Source organism: Phascolarctos cinereus, unplaced genomic scaffold (assembly GCF_003287225.1).
Source record: "Phascolarctos cinereus isolate Bilbo 61053 unplaced genomic scaffold, phaCin_HiC Scaffold_9;HRSCAF=440, whole genome shotgun sequence".
NCBI lineage: Eukaryota > Metazoa > Chordata > Mammalia > Diprotodontia > Phascolarctidae > Phascolarctos > Phascolarctos cinereus.
In genome coordinates, this window is record NW_027556402.1 from 83682637 (window position 1) to 83699659 (window position 17023).

Genomic DNA, 17023 nt, shown 5'->3' on the forward strand with positions numbered 1-17023 from the left:
CATGAAAAACAAGTCAACAGCTTGCTAAAGGAGACCCAGAAAAAATACTGAAGAAAATAACACCTTAAAAAATAGCCTAACCCAAATGGCTGAAGAGGTCCAAAAAGCCAATGAGGAGAAGAATGCCCTAAAATACAAAATTGGCCAAATGGAAAAGGAAATTTAAAAGATTACTGAAGAAAATACTTCCTTAAAAATTAGAATAGAGCAACTAGAATCTAGTGACTTTATGAGAAATCAAGACACTGTAAAACAAATCCAAAAGAATGAAAAAATAGAAGACGACATGAAATATCTCATTGGAAAAACAACTGACCTGGAAAATAGATCCAGGAGAGAGAATTTAAAAATTATTGGACTATTTGAAAGCCATGATCAAAAAAAGAGCCTAGACATCATCTTTCAAGAAATTATCAAGGAAAACTGCCCTGATATTTTAGAACCAAAGGGCAAAATAGAAATTGAAAGAATCCACAGATGTCCTTCTGAAAGAGATCCCCAAAGGAAAACTCCTACGAATATTGTAGCCAAATTCCAGAGTTCACAAGTCAAGGAGAAAATATTACAAGCTGCCAAAAAGAAACAATTCAAGTATTGTGGAAACACAATCAGGATAACACAAGATTTAGCAGCTTCTACGTTAAAGGACCGCAGGGCATTGAATATAATATTCCAGAGGGCAAAGGAGATAGGATTACAACCAAGAATCACCTACCCAGCAAAACTGAGTATAATCCTTCAGGGGAAAAAATGGTCATTCAGTGAAATAGAGGACTTTCAAGCATTCTTGATGAAAAGACCAGAGCTGAATAGAAAATTTGACTTTCAAATACAAGACTCAAGTGGAAAAATGAAGAGAATGAACTCTCCCATAAAACAGAAGTGGATAGCAGAGTGGATTAAGAATCATAATCCTGTCCAGACCCAACAAGCCAGGAAGTGAGTAGATGTCTGCCTGAGCACTCACCACCCACCACCCACTACCCAACCACTGACCATCTACCACAGATCCTGGCTCCTTGCACCATGTCTAGCAGCTCCAATGTCACTGCCATGAGGAAGATAGTGCAGCAGCTCTGGCTTGAGGCCAGGCCCCACAGCTTAAAGGTTTCTCAAGCTTCTGCTACTCTGAAACAGGTTTCCCTGCAAAATGCCCAAAATGATCCCCTGCTGACTGGGGTATCTTCCAGTAATAATCCTTTCCAGCCCCAGAAAATCTGTTCTTTCCCATAGCAAGATAATATTAAGCTACTTGGGAAGGATCTCTGAATCCAGTCTTCATATGTGGATCTGTGATGTGATGTGGTTTTTTTCTGTCTTTAAAATTTGTTTATTTTTAGTTTTCACCAGGTTTTCTTGTTTTTTTTAAATAGCCAATTATTCATTTATTTTATTTTTTGAAACAGGCTCCAAGTTTTATTTATTGGATGATTTTTTTCTTTTTTTTCTTTCAGTTTTATTAAGTTCTTTGGTTTTTTTTTTTTAAATTTCTATTTAAGTGTTTAATTGAGGGTTTTTAATTTGTTGCTTTTCTGGTTTTGTAGTTGCACACCCAATTTGTTGATCTGCCCTTTTTCTCTATTACTGATATAAATGTTTAGAGATATAAATTTCCATTTAGAACTTCTTTGACTGCATTCCACAAATGTTGTCATTTTGTCTCATTGTTGTCATTCTCTTTAACAAAATTAGGGATCATTTGTATGATATGCTATTTGACCCACTCATTCTTTAGGAAAGACTAATTGTTTTCAGTTAATTGTTAATCTATATTTCAAGGATCTTATACTGAATGTAATTTTTATTGTATTGAGGTTATAAAAGTTTCATTAAACATTTCTGATTAAAAAAAAAGGGGGGATGGCAATCCTGACTTCAGACAAAGCAAAAGCAGATCTTGTTAAAAGAGATAAGGAAGGAATCTATATCCTACTAAGAGGCACCACTGACAATGAAGTAATATTGTGTGCCAAGTGGTATACCATCTAAATACTTAGAGGAAAAGTTCAGGGAGTTACAGGAAGGAACAGACAACAAAACTATACTAGCAGGGCTCCTCAGTCTCCCCTTCTCTGAACTACATAAATGTGCCACAAAATAAACAAGAAAAAAGTTAAGCAGGTGAATAGAGTTTTGGAAAATTTACATACGGTTGACCTCTGGAGAAAATTGAATGGGAATAGAAAGGAATATACTTTTTACTCAGTGGTATGTGGCACTTACCCAACAATTGATCATGTACTAGAGTATAAAAACCTCATAATCCAATGCAGAAAGGCAGAAATATTAAATTCATCCTTTTGCAGATCATGATGCAATAAAAATTATATGTAATAAAAAGCCACGGAAAGATGGAGTAAAAATATATAGGAAACTAATTAATCTAATTCTAAAGAACTAGTGAGTCAAACAACACACCATAGAAACAATCAATAACTTCATTGAAGAAAATGACAATAATGAGACAACATATCAAAACTTATGTGGTGAAGCAAAAGCAGTCCTTAGGGGAAGTTTTGTATCTCTACATGCTTACATGAATAAAACACAGAAAGGAGATCCATGAATTGGTCATGCAACTAAAAAAAAATAGGAAAAGAGCAAATTTAAAATCCTCAATTAAATGCCAAATTAAAACTTCTGAAAACCAAAGGAGAGATTAATAAAATTGAAATTAAGGAAACTATTGAACTAATAAATAAAACTGAGTTGGTTTTATTGGAAAAAATAAGCAAAAACAATAAAATAGATAAACCTTTGGTTAATTTAATTAAAAAAGAAAAGAAAGAAGATAACCAAATTACAGTATAAAAAATGAAAAAGGTGACTTCACCAGCAATTAACAGGAAATTAAAACAATAATTAGGAACTATTTTGCCCAACTGTATGACAATAAATTTGACTATCTTAGTGAAATGAATGAATATTTACAAAAATGTAAATTGCCCAGATTAACACAAGAGGAAGTAAAATACTTAAATAACCCCATTTCTGAAAAAGAAATTCAACAAGCCATCAATGAGGTCCCTAGAAAAAAATCTCAAGGGCCAGACAGATTTGCAAGTGAATTCTATCATACATTCAAAGAACGATTATTCCCAATACTATATAGACTATTTGGGAAAATAGGTGGAGAAGGGGACTTACCTAATTCTTTTTATAATACAAATATGATGCTGATACTTAAACTAGGAAGAGTATAAGCAGAGAAAGAAAATTATAGATGAATATCCCTATTGAATATAGGTGCAAAAATTTTAAATAAAAAATTACCAAAGAGATTATAGCAACTTATCACAAGGGTAATACACTATGGCCAAGTAGTATTTATACCAGGAGTGCAGAGTTGGTTCAGTATTAGGGAAACTATCAGCATAATTGATCATATCAACAACAAAACTAACAGAAACCACATGATTATCTTTATACATGCAGAAAAATCTTTTGAAAAAATATAAAACCCATTGTTATGAAAAAAAAAACAACTAGAGAACATAGGAATAAAATTCCTTAAAACTATAAGTAGTATCTACCTACAACCTTCAGCAAGCATCATATGTAATGGGGATAAGCTAGCACCATTTATAATAAGATCAGGGGTTAAACAAGGATGTCCATTACCATCACTGTTATTCAATATGGTACTATAAATGTTATCTTTACCAATATGAAAAGAAAAAGAAATTGAAGGTATTGAAATAGACAAAGAAGAAGCAAAGCTATCACTCTGCAGATGATATGAAGATATACTTAGAGAATCCTAGGGAATCAAGTAAAAAAAACTACTTGAAATAATAAAAAACATTATTAAAGTTAAAGGTTATAAAATAAACCCACAAATATCATTGACATTTCTGTATATTGCCGACAAAGCCCAACAACAAGAGAAAGAAACAGAAATACCATACTGTAGACATTATAAAATATTTAGGAGTCTACTTACCAAAACAAACCCAGGAAATATACGAACACAATTACAAAACACTTCTCACACAAATAAATGAGATCTAAATAATTGGAAAAAACATCAGTCGCTCATGGGTAGGTTGAGCTAATATAATAAAAATGACAAATCTACTTAAGTTAATTTACTTATTCAATGTCATATCAATCAAATTACAAAAAAAAAAGTTTTATAGAGCTAGAAAAAATAATAATGAGATTAATTTGGAAGAACTAAAGGTCCAGAATGTCAAGGGAATTAATGAAAAGTAGTGCTAGGGAAGGTGGCCTAGCTGTTTCAGATCTTAAATTGTACTATAAAGCAGCAATCATAAAAACTACGTGGTACTGGCTAAGAAATAGAGTGATGTATCAGTGGAATAGGTTGGGTAAGCAAGACACAGTAGTCAATCACTATAGTAATCTACTGTTTGATAAACCCAGAGATCCCAGCTTCTGGGATAAGAACTCACTCTTTGACAACAACTGCTGGGAAAACTGGAAAAGAGTATGGCAGAAACCAGGCATAGATCAAAATCTTTCACCATATACCAAAATAAAGTCAAAATGGGTCCACAATTTGGATATAAAGGCTGATACTATAAGCAAACTGGGACAGCAAGTAGTAGCTTACCTGTCAGATGTATGGAGAACAGAAGAGTTTATGAAGGAACAAGAGATAGAGAACATTATGAAATGCAAATTGGATAATTTTGATTACATCAAATTTAAAGTTTTTGCACAAACAAAGCCAATGCAACTAAGATTAGGAGGGAAGCAGAAAATTGGGAAATAATTTTTACAACCAGTGTCTCTGATAAGGAAGGGCCTCATTTCTAAAACATATAGAGAACTAAGTCAAATTTATAATAATACAAGTCATTCCCCAATTGATAAATGGTCAAAGGATTGAACAGGAAGTTTTCAAATGAAGAAATTAAAGCTATCTATAGTCACACTGTCTTTGGGTGGAAGTTGTGAGCAAGGGGGAGAAAATTTAAAACTTAAAAGCTTGTGGAACTGATCATTGAAAACTAAAAATAAATTAAGAAATAAAAGAAAGTAGGAGGGCAAGGGGATAACAAAAGGGGCAGGGTGATAAAAGAGAGGGCAGATTGGGGAAGGTGGTAGTCAGAAGCAAAACACTTTTGAGCAGGGACAAGGTAAAAGGAGAACAAATGGGGGTGGGAATAAGATGGAGGAAATAGCAACAGCAACTGAAAATAATTTTGAAGCAAGTTTCTCTGACAAAGGTTTCATTTCTCTAACATATAAAGAACTGAATCAAATTTATAGAAAAAAAGTAAGATCTATTCCCTAATTGATAAATGATCAACAGATATGATTAATTTTCAGATGAAGTAATCAAAGCTATCTAAGGCCATGTGAAAAAATACTCTAACTCACTATTGATTTATAAATGCAAATTAAAACAGTTCTGAGGCACTACCTCATACCTACTATATTGGCTAATAGGACCAAAAAGATTAATGACAAATGTTGGAAAGATGCGGAAAAATAAGACATTAATGTACTATTGATGGAGTTGTAAACTAATTCAACCATTCCTTAGAGCAATTTGGAATTGCACTCAAAGTGCTATAAAACCATGCATATCCTTTGACCTAGCAACACCACCACTAAATATGTATCCCAAATAGATAAAAAAAAAAACAAAAAGGAAAAGGACCTATATGTACAACAATATTTATAGCAGCTCCCTTTTGGGGGCAAAGAATTAGAAGTTGATGGGATGCCTATCAGTTGGGGAATGGCTGTACAAGTTGTGGCATGCGATTATGATGGAATACTATTTTATTAGGAAATAATGAGCAGTATGCTCTCTGAAAAACCTGGAAAGACTTTCATGAACTGATGCAAAGTGACATGTACTGTATGAGAGTAACATCAATATTATAAGATGTTCAGCTATGAATGTCTTAGTTATTCTCAGCAATAAAATAATCCAGAACAACTCTGAAGGACTTATGATAAGTTTCTGAATAGAGATTGAAGCATACTTTTTTAGCTTTTTTTATGTTTTTACTTTATTTGTCTTGAGTTTTTTTGTTTATGTTTTCTTCTACAATATGACTATTATGGATATATTTTTCATGAGTACACATGCATAACCTATATCGAATTGCTTGCCTTCTTCTCAGTTTGGGGGGGAGGTGTGGAGAGACGAAGGGAGAGAACTTGGAACTCAAAGTTTTTAAAATGAATGTTCAAAACAAACTACAAAATAAATAAAAATTTAAAAAATAAAATGAAATGATTGTTCAAAATTGTTTTTTACATGTAAGTTGGAGAAAATAAAATATGAAATAAAAGCTTTTTTTTTTAATTTTTAAATAATCTCTCCTGAATCTATTTTCCAGGTCAGTTATTTTACCAGTGAGGCATTTTACATTTTCCTCTTTTTCATTCTTTTGTTTCTGTTTGACTGATTCTTTATGTTTTGTAGAGTCATTAGCTTCCAGTTACCCAATTTTAATTTTGAATGAATTGTTTCCTTCTCTTACATTTTGCACTTCCTTTTCCATTTGGTCTATTTTATTTTTTAAGGAGTTCATCACTTTAGTGAGTTTTTGTGTCTCCTTTTCCAATTCTACTTTTTAAGCAGCTGATTTCTTCGGTGTGCTTTTTTTTTTTTCCATTTGGCCAATTGTATTTTTTAAAGACTTGTTTTCTACAGCCAATTTTTGTCCTTAATTTTCCAAACATGTCCTTTCTTGATTTTTCTTCTGCCTCACTTATTTGACTTTTAAAACCCTTCTTGAACTCTTCCAAGGCTTTTTGGGCTTGAGATTAGGTTTATTTTCCCCTTTGAGGTTTGGGATGTAGGTGTATGGACAATGTTGTCCTCTTCTGAATTTGTGCCTTGATTTCCCCTGTTCCCATAATAAGAATCAGCAGTCATTGTCCATTTCTGATTTCTGCTCATGGTGTTTGTCTATTTTCTGATTTTTAAAGTTGAGCTCTTCCACTGGAGCACAGGGGGCACTGACCAAAACTTCTTGTGCTGGGAGCCCCTAACCTGGTCACTGGCTTTGTATGCTGGGCCCTTAAGTGCTGGCACCTGGAGGCTGTAGGTGTATTACAGCTTACCTGTTGCTGAGCTGGAGTCAGTAGCACTGGAGCTCTAGGGTTGGGAGTGGAGAGCCTGGTCTCTGGAGTGTACCTGCTCACTCAGGCTTCTTTAAAGCCCTGGAATGTTTGGCTGCTGGAGGCTTTCTGCCAGCCTGGAGCATCAGGAGATTTGGCTGGCACACTTGTTGGTTTTCCAAGCTGGTGTTTACTGGTTCTCTTGCCTGTGCTGAAGCACTTGGAGGTCCTGGTGTTGGTGCTTGCCTGCCCCACCACCCTGGGGTTCAGGATCTCACCTGGTTTGCTGAGGTGGGGCTTGCCACTGGCTTGCTGAGATTCTTCCAATCCTGTATTGTTCCCCCTCCCCCACAGTGAAAGTGTCCTTCCCTATTAATCCCCCTATCTTCCTAGGCTATAAGACTGCTGCACCTTCTCTTTCTGCTGACTCAGCTATTCCAGCGTTTTTACTTGGGTGATATTTTCTGGACTTTCAGAGGTGAATAAGTGAAGGTAAGTGTGACTTCTTACTCTGCCATCTTGGCTCCTGGTAGTCCCCTAATTTTTAAAATAAAATACAAGTCATTAGAATATATTTCATCTCAAATGTCTGTATTTTAATAACTACATTAACATACAAAGTTAGCTGATGTTAAAAAAGGCAAACTCTACCTTTTTTTTCCTGCCACTAATAACCATCACACACCCCCCCAAAAAAAAAAAAGAAAAGAAAAGAAATCACAGATCTGAAATAAACTAGTTACTAAACAGTTTTGGTTTGTTGGGTCACAGTGACTCAAGGTTTCAATTGATTTTTCCAAGCAAAGTTATGGCATTCCAGCTAAAAGTTTAGAAGGTTTCTGCATTGCCTTCAGTCCTAACAATGTTTTCTAATATAATTACCTCTGCCAAAAATTTAGCAATCCACAAATATTTCAGAAGTCGTAGTTCCTCTAACTTTTGGAAGAGAGAAAACTACAAGACAATAGAGGTTTTTGTTTTGTTTTGTTTTTCTTTTTTAGTTATGATGAGAATTTTGAGTGATTCTCTTTTTATCTGTCTGTCTATCCATCTGTTTGTTTATTTGTAGTTTTCAACATTCACTTCCTTAAGATTTTGAGATCTAAATTTTCTCCTCTTCCTTCCCCTTGTCTCTTCCAAAGACTACATGCAATCTGATACAAGATATACATATACATTCATATTAAACATTAGTTCATTAAACATTACAATAATAATCATGCTGTAAAGAAGAATTAGAACCAAAGGGAAAAATCATGTGAAAGAAGGAAAAAAAGACTCAGAGAGCAAATACTACGCTTCCATCTGTATTCAGACTCCATAATTCTTTTTCTAGATGTGTATAAAATTTTCCATTATGAGCCTTTTAGAGTTATCTTAGATCCTTGCTTTGCTGAGAAGAGCTAAGTCTATAAAATGTGATCATCTCACAGTGCTGCTATCACTGTGTACAATGTTCATCTGGCTCTGTTCAAATCACTCAACATCTGTTAATGTAACTCTTTCTAAGTTTTTCTGAAGTCTGACTGCTCAACATTTCCTATGGAATAATAGGATCCCATTACATTCATATATCACAACTTGTTTGGTCACTCCCCAATTGATAGGAATCTCCTCAATTTCCAATTCTTGGCCACCACAAAAAGAGCTGCTATAAATATTTTGGTACATGTGAACCCTTTTCTTATTTTTATAATCTCTTTGAGATGCAAAACTAGAAGTGCTACTGCTGGGTCAAAGGGTATGCATATTTTTATAGACCTCTCAATGTAGTTCCAAATTGCTCCCCAGAATGTCTGGATCAGTTCACAATTCTGTGAACAATTCATTAGTGTTCCAATTTTCCCACAGCATCTCCAACATTTATCATTTTACTCTTTGGTCATGTTAGCCAATGTGATAGGTGTGATGTGGTACCTCACAGTTGTTTTGATTTGCATTTCTCTAATAAATACTGATTTACAGCATTTTTTTTATATGACTATAGATACTTTAATTTCTTCTTCTTCTGAAAACTGCCAGTTTATACCCTTTGAGCATTAATCAATTGGGGAATGATTTGTATTCTTATGCATTTGACTCAGTTCTCCATAAATATTTTAGAAATGAGGCCTTTACCAGAGACACTGTTTTAAAAATTGTTTCCCAGTTTTGTGCTTCCCTTCTAATCTTAGTAGCATTGGCTTTGTTCATGCAAAAACTTTTCAATTTAATGTAATCAAAATTATCCATTTTGTATTTCATAATAGTCTCCATCTTTTTCTTGTTTGGTCATAAATTCTGCCATTCTCCATAAATCTGACAAGTAAACTATTCCTTGCTCTCCTAATTTCTTTATATTATCAATCTTTTTATCTGAATTGTGTACCTATTTTTATTTTATCTTGGTATATGGTGTAAGATGTTGGCATATGCTTAGTTTTTGCCATACTATTTTCCAGTTTACCCAAAAGTTTTTGTCAAATAGTGAGTTCTTATCCCAGAAGCTAGAGCCTTTGGGTTTGTCAAACAGCAGCTGACTATAGTCATTGACTAATGTGTCATGGATACCTAACCTATTTCACTGTTCCACCACTATTTCTTAGCCCATATCAAGTAGCTTTGATGATTGCTACTTTATAATACAATTTAAAGTTTGGTTCCGCTAGGCCACTTTCTCTTGCATTTCTTTTCGTTAATTCTTTTGATATTCTGGACATTTTGTTCTTCCAGATGAATTTTGTTATTATTTTTTTCTAGCTCTACAAAGTAATTTTTGGTAGTTTAAGTGATATGGCACTGAAGAAATAAATTAATTTAGGTAGAATTGTCTTTTTATTATATTAGCTCAGCTTACCCATGAGCAACTGATATTTTTTCAGTTATTTAGATTAGACTTTATTTGAGTAAAAAGTGCTTTGAAATTGTGTTAAAATAGTTCCTTGGGTTCAGATTCTTTAAGAACCTAGCCAACAACTCATAAATGTTCAGATTCCTTAAGAGTCTGGCCAATGTGGTGGATCTTTAATAAACCTTGTTTCAAGCTAGAAGAAAAATAGAAATAAAAAATAGTTCCTTAGATTGTCTAGGCAGGTAGACTCTCAAATATTTTATATTGTCTACAGTAACTTTAAGTGGAATTTTTCTTTCTATCTCTTAGCTGTTGGGCTTTATTAGTAATATATAGAAATCCTGATGATTATGTGGGTTTATTTTATATTCTGCAATTGTCCTAAAGTTGTTTATTATTTCAATTAGTTTTTTATTTGATTCTTTAGGATTCTCTAAATGTACCATCATATAACCTGCAAAGACTGATAGCTTTATTTCTTCTTTGCCTATTCTAATTCCTTCAATTTATTTTTCTTTTCTTATGCTAAACACTTCTAGCACAATACTGAATAATAGTTGTGATAATCAGCATCTTTGTTTTACCGCTGATCTTATCGGAAATGCTTCAAGCTTATCCCAATTATGTATAATGCTAGCTGATGGTTTTTCAATAGATGCTACTTACCATTTTAAGGAAGATTCCATTTATTCCTATGCTCACTAGTGTTTTTAGTAGGAATATATGATTTATTTTATCAAAAACTTTCTCTGCGTCTATGGAGATGATCATATGACTTGTGTTAGTTTTGTTGTTGATATGGTCAATTATGCAAATAGTTTTCCTAATATTGTACCAGCCCTGCATTCCTGGTATAAATCCTACCTGGTCTTGGAGTATTATCCTCATGATAAATTGCTATAATATTTTTGCTGACATTTTATCTAAAATTTTGCATCTATATTCATTAGAGAAAATTGGTCTATAATTTTCCTTCTATATTTTGGATCTTCCTGCTTAAGGTATCAGCACCATATTTGTATCATAAAAATAATTTTTGCTGGAATCCTTCTTAGCCTATTTTCCCAATAGCTATAAACAGTTTGCCATTATGGTGGGGTTTTTTTCCTTTTCCTGTTTACCTTTTTATGCCTTCCTTGAGTCTCATATTTGATGACCAAATTTTCTATTGCACTCTGGTCTTATCAGCTGTACCCAAATTCCAACATATTATTGGAATTAATTGTTCTTTAAACATTTGATCAAATTCACTTGTAAATTCATATGGCCCTGGATTTTCAGAATTTCTAATTTGGTATTTAATTTGGGATTTTCACTTTGTTCTTTTTCTAGCTGCATCAGATTTGCATGTTGCATGCCCAATTCATTGCTTTCCTCATTTTTGGTTTTATTCATGGAAGTATTTAGAGATTAAAAAAAAAATTCCCCTAAAAACTGCTTTTGTTGTACCTTATATATTTTGGTATGTTGTCTCATTATTGTCATTGTCTTGTAGGAATTAATTGACTGTGTCTATGATTTGCTTTTTGACCTCATTCTTTAGGATTATATTATTTAGTTTCCAATTAATTTTACTCTATTTTTCCATGGCCCTTTATTACATGTAATTTTTATTTCATCATGATCTGAAAAGGATGCATTTAATATTTTTGCCCTTTTGTATTGGATTGTGAGGATCTTCTGACCTGATACACAGTTAATTTTTGTATAGGTGTACCAAAGAGAAAAAAGTGCATTCCTTTCTTTTCCTATTCAATTTTCTCCAGAAGTCTACCATATCTAACTTTTCTAAATTCTATTCACCTCCTTTATGTCTTTCTCCTTAATTTTGTGGTTAGATTTATCTAGTTCTGAGAGGGGGAGCTGGAGGTCCCTCACTAGTATAGTTTTGCTGTCTGTTTCTTCCTGTAACTGATTTAACTTCTACTCTAAGACTTTGGATGCTATACCACTTGATGTAGATAGATAGATAGATAGATAGATAGATAGATAGATAGATAGATAGATAGATAGAGATAGAGATAGAGATAGAGATAGAGATAGAGATAGATGATATAGATATAGATATAGATATAGATAGATATAGATGATATAGATATAGATATAGATATAGATATAGATATAGATATAGATACAGATACAGATACAGATATAGATATAGATATAGATATAGATATAGATATAGATATAGATATAGATATAGATATAGATATAGATATAGATATAGATATAGATATAGATATAGATATATGTGTGTATGTATATATATATATACATATATATGCACAGTAATCATTATTTCATTGTCTATGGTATTGTTATGGCAGGATGTAGTTTTCTTCCTCATCTCTTTTAATTAGATCTATTTTTGCTTTTGCTTTGTCTGTAATCAGGTTTGCTACCCCTGTTTTTTTTTCATTCAGCTGAAGCATAATATATTCTGCTCCATCATTTTACCTTTATTCTGTGTGTATCCCTGTGCTTCAAATGTGTTTCCTGTAAACAACATGTTGTAGGATTGTGGTTTTTAATCCGCTCTGCTATCTACTTCTTTTTCATGAGAGAGTTCATCCCATTCACATTCACTGTAATGATTACTATCTATGTCTTTCTGTCTATCCAATGCCTTTTTCTTTTTCCTTTTTTCTTTCTTTTTTTTCTTTTTTTTTTTTTGGCTAGGCAACGGTGTTAAGTGACTTGCCCAGGGTCACACAGATAGTAAGTATTATGCATCTGAGGCTGGATTTGAACTTAGGTCCTCCTGAATCTAGGGCCAGTGCTCTCTCCATTGTGCCACCTAGCTGCCCCTGTCCATCCAATTCCCTACCCCATTTATGATTGTCTCTCTCTTTTCTCCCTGTCCTTCCTCACTAGAGTTTTGCTTCTGACCACTGCCTCCTTCAATCTGCCCTCCCTCCTATCCACCACTCACTTTTCTTTCCCCTTTCTGCTCCTACTGCCTATAAGGCAAGTTAGATTTCTATACCTAACTGAGCATGTTATTCCCTCTTTGAGCCAAATCTGATAAGAGTAAGTTTCAAACAATGTCCATCTCCTTCCCTTCTTTCCTCTCTTGTAACAGGCCTTTGCTCCTCTTCATGTGATGTAATTTATCCTTTTCTGCCCCCTCTTTTCCTCTTCTCCCAGTATAATCCTTTTTCACCACTTAATTAGATTTTTTATTATCACATCAAGGTCAACTTATACCCATGCTTTCTGTCTAAATATACTCCTTCTTGATGTCATAATAAAGATACAGTTCTCAAGAGTTACAGGTATCATCTTCCTATATATGGCTGTAAACAGTTTGCCCTTATTGGATTACACGGTGGTTTTTTTTCCTGTTTACATTTTTATGTCTCTCGTGAGTCTCATATTTGAAGATAAAACATTCTATTGAGCTCAGCATTCTATTGAGCTCTTATCATCAGAAAGGTTGGGAAGTCCCCTATTTCATTCAATGTCCATCACTTCACCTGAAAGATTATGTTCATTTTTTTTTTCTGGTCAGTTGATTCTTGTTTGTAATCTAAGCTCTTTTGCCTTCCAGAATATCATGTTACAAGCCCTCTGATTCTTTAACATAGAAGCTGCAAGGTCCGGCATAATACTGACTGTGTTTCCATCATACTTAATTTTTTTTTCCTGGCTGCTTGTAATATTTTCTCTTTGACCTGGTAATTTTCAAATTTGGCTACTATTACTTGGTGTTTTCAATTTGGGATCTCTTTCAGAAGGGGTTTGGTGGATTCTTTTGATGACTACTTTGTCCTCTGGTTCTAGGACCTCAGGACAGTTTTTCCTTTATGATTTCTTGAAAGGTGCTGTCCAGGCTCTTATTTTTCATCATGGCTTTCAGGCAGACCAATAGTTTTTAAATTCTCTGTCCTGGATCTATTTTCCAGGTCAGTTGTTTTTCCAGTGAGGCATTTCACATTTCCTTTTTTTTTTCATTCTTTTGATTTTGATTGATTGATTCCTGATGCCTCATAGAGTAATTAGCTTCCACTTGCCCTATTTCAATTTATTTTATTTTATTTTATTTTCCAATTTCAATTTTTAATACATTGTTTTCTTCAATTATCTTTTGTATCTCCTTTTCCATTTAGCCAATCTATTTTTTGAGGAGTTGTTTTCTTCTGTGGATTTTTTTTCCTCTTCTCCAATTGTATTATTTTAAGGAATTGCTTTCTAAAATCAATCTTTGTCCTTTCTTTCCCATGCTATTGATTATTTCTTGCATACCTCTCATTTATTTTCCCAGATTTTCTTCTATATTATTCTTATTTGACTTTTAAAGTCTTTTTTGAGCTCTTCCAAAAAGATTTTTTGGGCTTGAGACCAGTTAATATTCTCCTTTGACATTTCAGATGTGGGTGTATTGACAACGTTTTCCTCTTCTGAATTTGTATTTTGATTTTCCCTGTCCTCAAAGAATCTAAGATCATTGTCCTTTCATGCTTTTTACTCATAATTTTGCCTGTTTCCTGCTTTTAAAATTTGTCAAGGAGGTTACTGTCCAATACCAAGTTGAAGTAGAAGACCTCTGGTGACTCCAATTGGTCTGAGAATTTGTGATTTTGTTACCTTAAAAAGGTTTATGTTTGGAGGTAGTGCTTTAGTTTTTTCAAAACTATAATTATTTGGTCTATATTTTAATCTACCAAAGCTAGCAAATAACCATTAGTAATAATTTTATCTCCCACTAACTTCAGTAAAGATAAATAATTACATAATTAACATAATATCATTTTAATTTACACCTGAAAGAAAAACTTAATATCCTACAGACACTAAATTTTATAACTACTGAAATTTATAAAATTCACAATATTCTAGAATTTCTTTCATGGAAACAACTTCAGAAACCCCCAAGTCCTAATTCAATAAATATTTATTCATTTCTTAGTTTCCATAATGCACTATTCAGTTCAAAGAGTTTTTAGTCATTTAATTTTAAAGCATAGCTAAGCATAATTCATATGCATGTTTAGGTACAACTATATGTCTATGTATATATATATATATATATATATATATATATATATATATATGTGCATACTATAGTACATGGAAATGTTAGGAAAATTTATAATGAGAAACATATATATATTCTACATATAAGAATATATTTATTACCAAAAAAAAAGTAAAGTGGATTTTTCACTGTAAGGAAATATAGTGGGACAGCTAGGTGGCGCAGTGGATAGAGCACTGAGCCTGAAGTCATGAGGAACTGATTTCAAATCCGGCCTCAGACCAAACACTTGACACTTACTAGCTGTGTGACCCTGGGCAAGTCACTTAACACCACCTCAAAATCACTCAATTTTGTGAAATAGAATTTAAGTGTCTTCATAGACAACAAAAGAATATCTAATTTAGAATTGCATGTAAAATTGGATTTGGTAACTTAATTAAAATTTGTTTTCATCCTGAACACAGGAATAAGGTTCATCAACATTTACCCTACTTCATTGAAATATGGAGGAAGAACAATGTAAAAAAAAAAATTCCAAAGAGAAAATCATATATGGACAGAGTATATCAGGTCCATATATCAACATCATCTATCATTTGGAAAACAAGAAATTGGTATTCTGCAAAGTCAAAAAGCTAGGTAAGTCAAAGAAGTTGAAAAGAGAAATGGTGGTGATTAATGGGAATGAAGTAGATCTAATATAATGAAAGAGCAAGGGCTGATAATGGTGTAAGTGAGAGCAAATAATAAAAGTTAGAAATGGTAATGGGAATGAAGTGACTTGGAGATTAATGGAAGAGATTTTGTAAAAAGTTACATGTAGAAGTTCCTTGAAGAAGTTTCAAAGAGCAAGCTGGTATGGTTAATATAATGAAATTCAAAGACAAGGGTGAAATTGGAAGAGAATGAATCAGAAGTAGAAAGAAAATCTGAGGAATCTCAAAGGAGAGAAATAGAAATCAGTTCTTTCCTATGATATTATAGTTCTTCAAAATTCAGTCCATAAGCATAAAATAGCTTGGAACTGATGTGTATGTAAGGTTAAACAATCAGTAACAGATGTAAAAACAGAAACTGTTATCAATGACAGTTAAACATATTTTCAACCTCTTTTCATCTCTAGTTCGGTTTTATTTTTTTTTTATTTTTGCTACTCATGGCACAGTATTCTTTACCATTAGATTCATAGAACTAAATGTTGAAGTTGGAAATGGTATAGAAGATTTATACACACAATTTCACTTTAATAAAAGAAGATGTTTTGATTAATGTAGTGAATTCAAGGCAAGCAAGGATCAACTACCTGGCAAAATTGAGCATAATCTTTCAGGGGAGGAGATGGATATTCAATGAAATAGGTGAATTCCAGACTTTCCTGATGAAAACACCAGAGCTCAACAGAAAATTTGACCTTCAAATACAAGATTCAAGAGAGGCATAAAAAGGTAAACAGGAAAGGGGGAAAAAATGTTATTCAATAAGGGAAAACTGTTTACATCCCTACATGGGAAGATGCACATAACTCTTGAGAACTGTATCTTTATTATAATATTTACAAAGGATATACATAGACAGAGGGGTAGGTTTAAGTTGACTTTGATGTGATGATAAAAAAATCTAATGAAGTGTTGAAAAGGAATTGTAAGGGGAGAAGAGGAAAGGAGGAGACAGAAAGGGGTAAATTACATCATTTGAAGAGGCACAAAGACATATTACACTACAGGGGGAAAAGGGAAGGAGATGAGCATTGTTTGAACTTTGCTCTCATCAGATTTGGATCAAGGAAAGAATAGTGTACTCAGTTCAATATGGACTATCATATTTCAAGCCCTTGGATCTTTTAATGTAGAAGTTGCAAGGTCCAATGTCATCCTGACTATGGTTCCACACTGTTTCTTTTTTACTTCTTATATGATTTTTTCCTTGACCTGATAATTCTGGAATTTGGTTACAATATTCTTTTGCATTTTCAATTCGGGATCTCTTTCAAGAGATGAATGGTGGATTCTTTTGATTACTGTTTTGCCCTCTGGTTCTAGGGCCTCAGGGCAGTTTTTCTTGATGATTTCATGAAAGATGCAGTACAGACTCTTTTTTCATCATGGTTTTCAGGTAGACTGATAATCCTGAATTTATCTCTGCTGAATCTATTTTCCAGGTCA

The 17023-nt window shown here is 33.2% G+C and overlaps 1 pseudogene; it reads left to right on the forward strand.

The window, feature by feature from the left end:
* The first annotated feature begins 1026 nt into the window (after positions 1–1026).
* LOC110216024 (guanine nucleotide-binding protein G(I)/G(S)/G(O) subunit gamma-5 pseudogene) lies at positions 1027–1233 on the forward strand (annotated as a pseudogene).
* The last annotated feature ends 15790 nt before the right edge of the window (positions 1234–17023 follow it).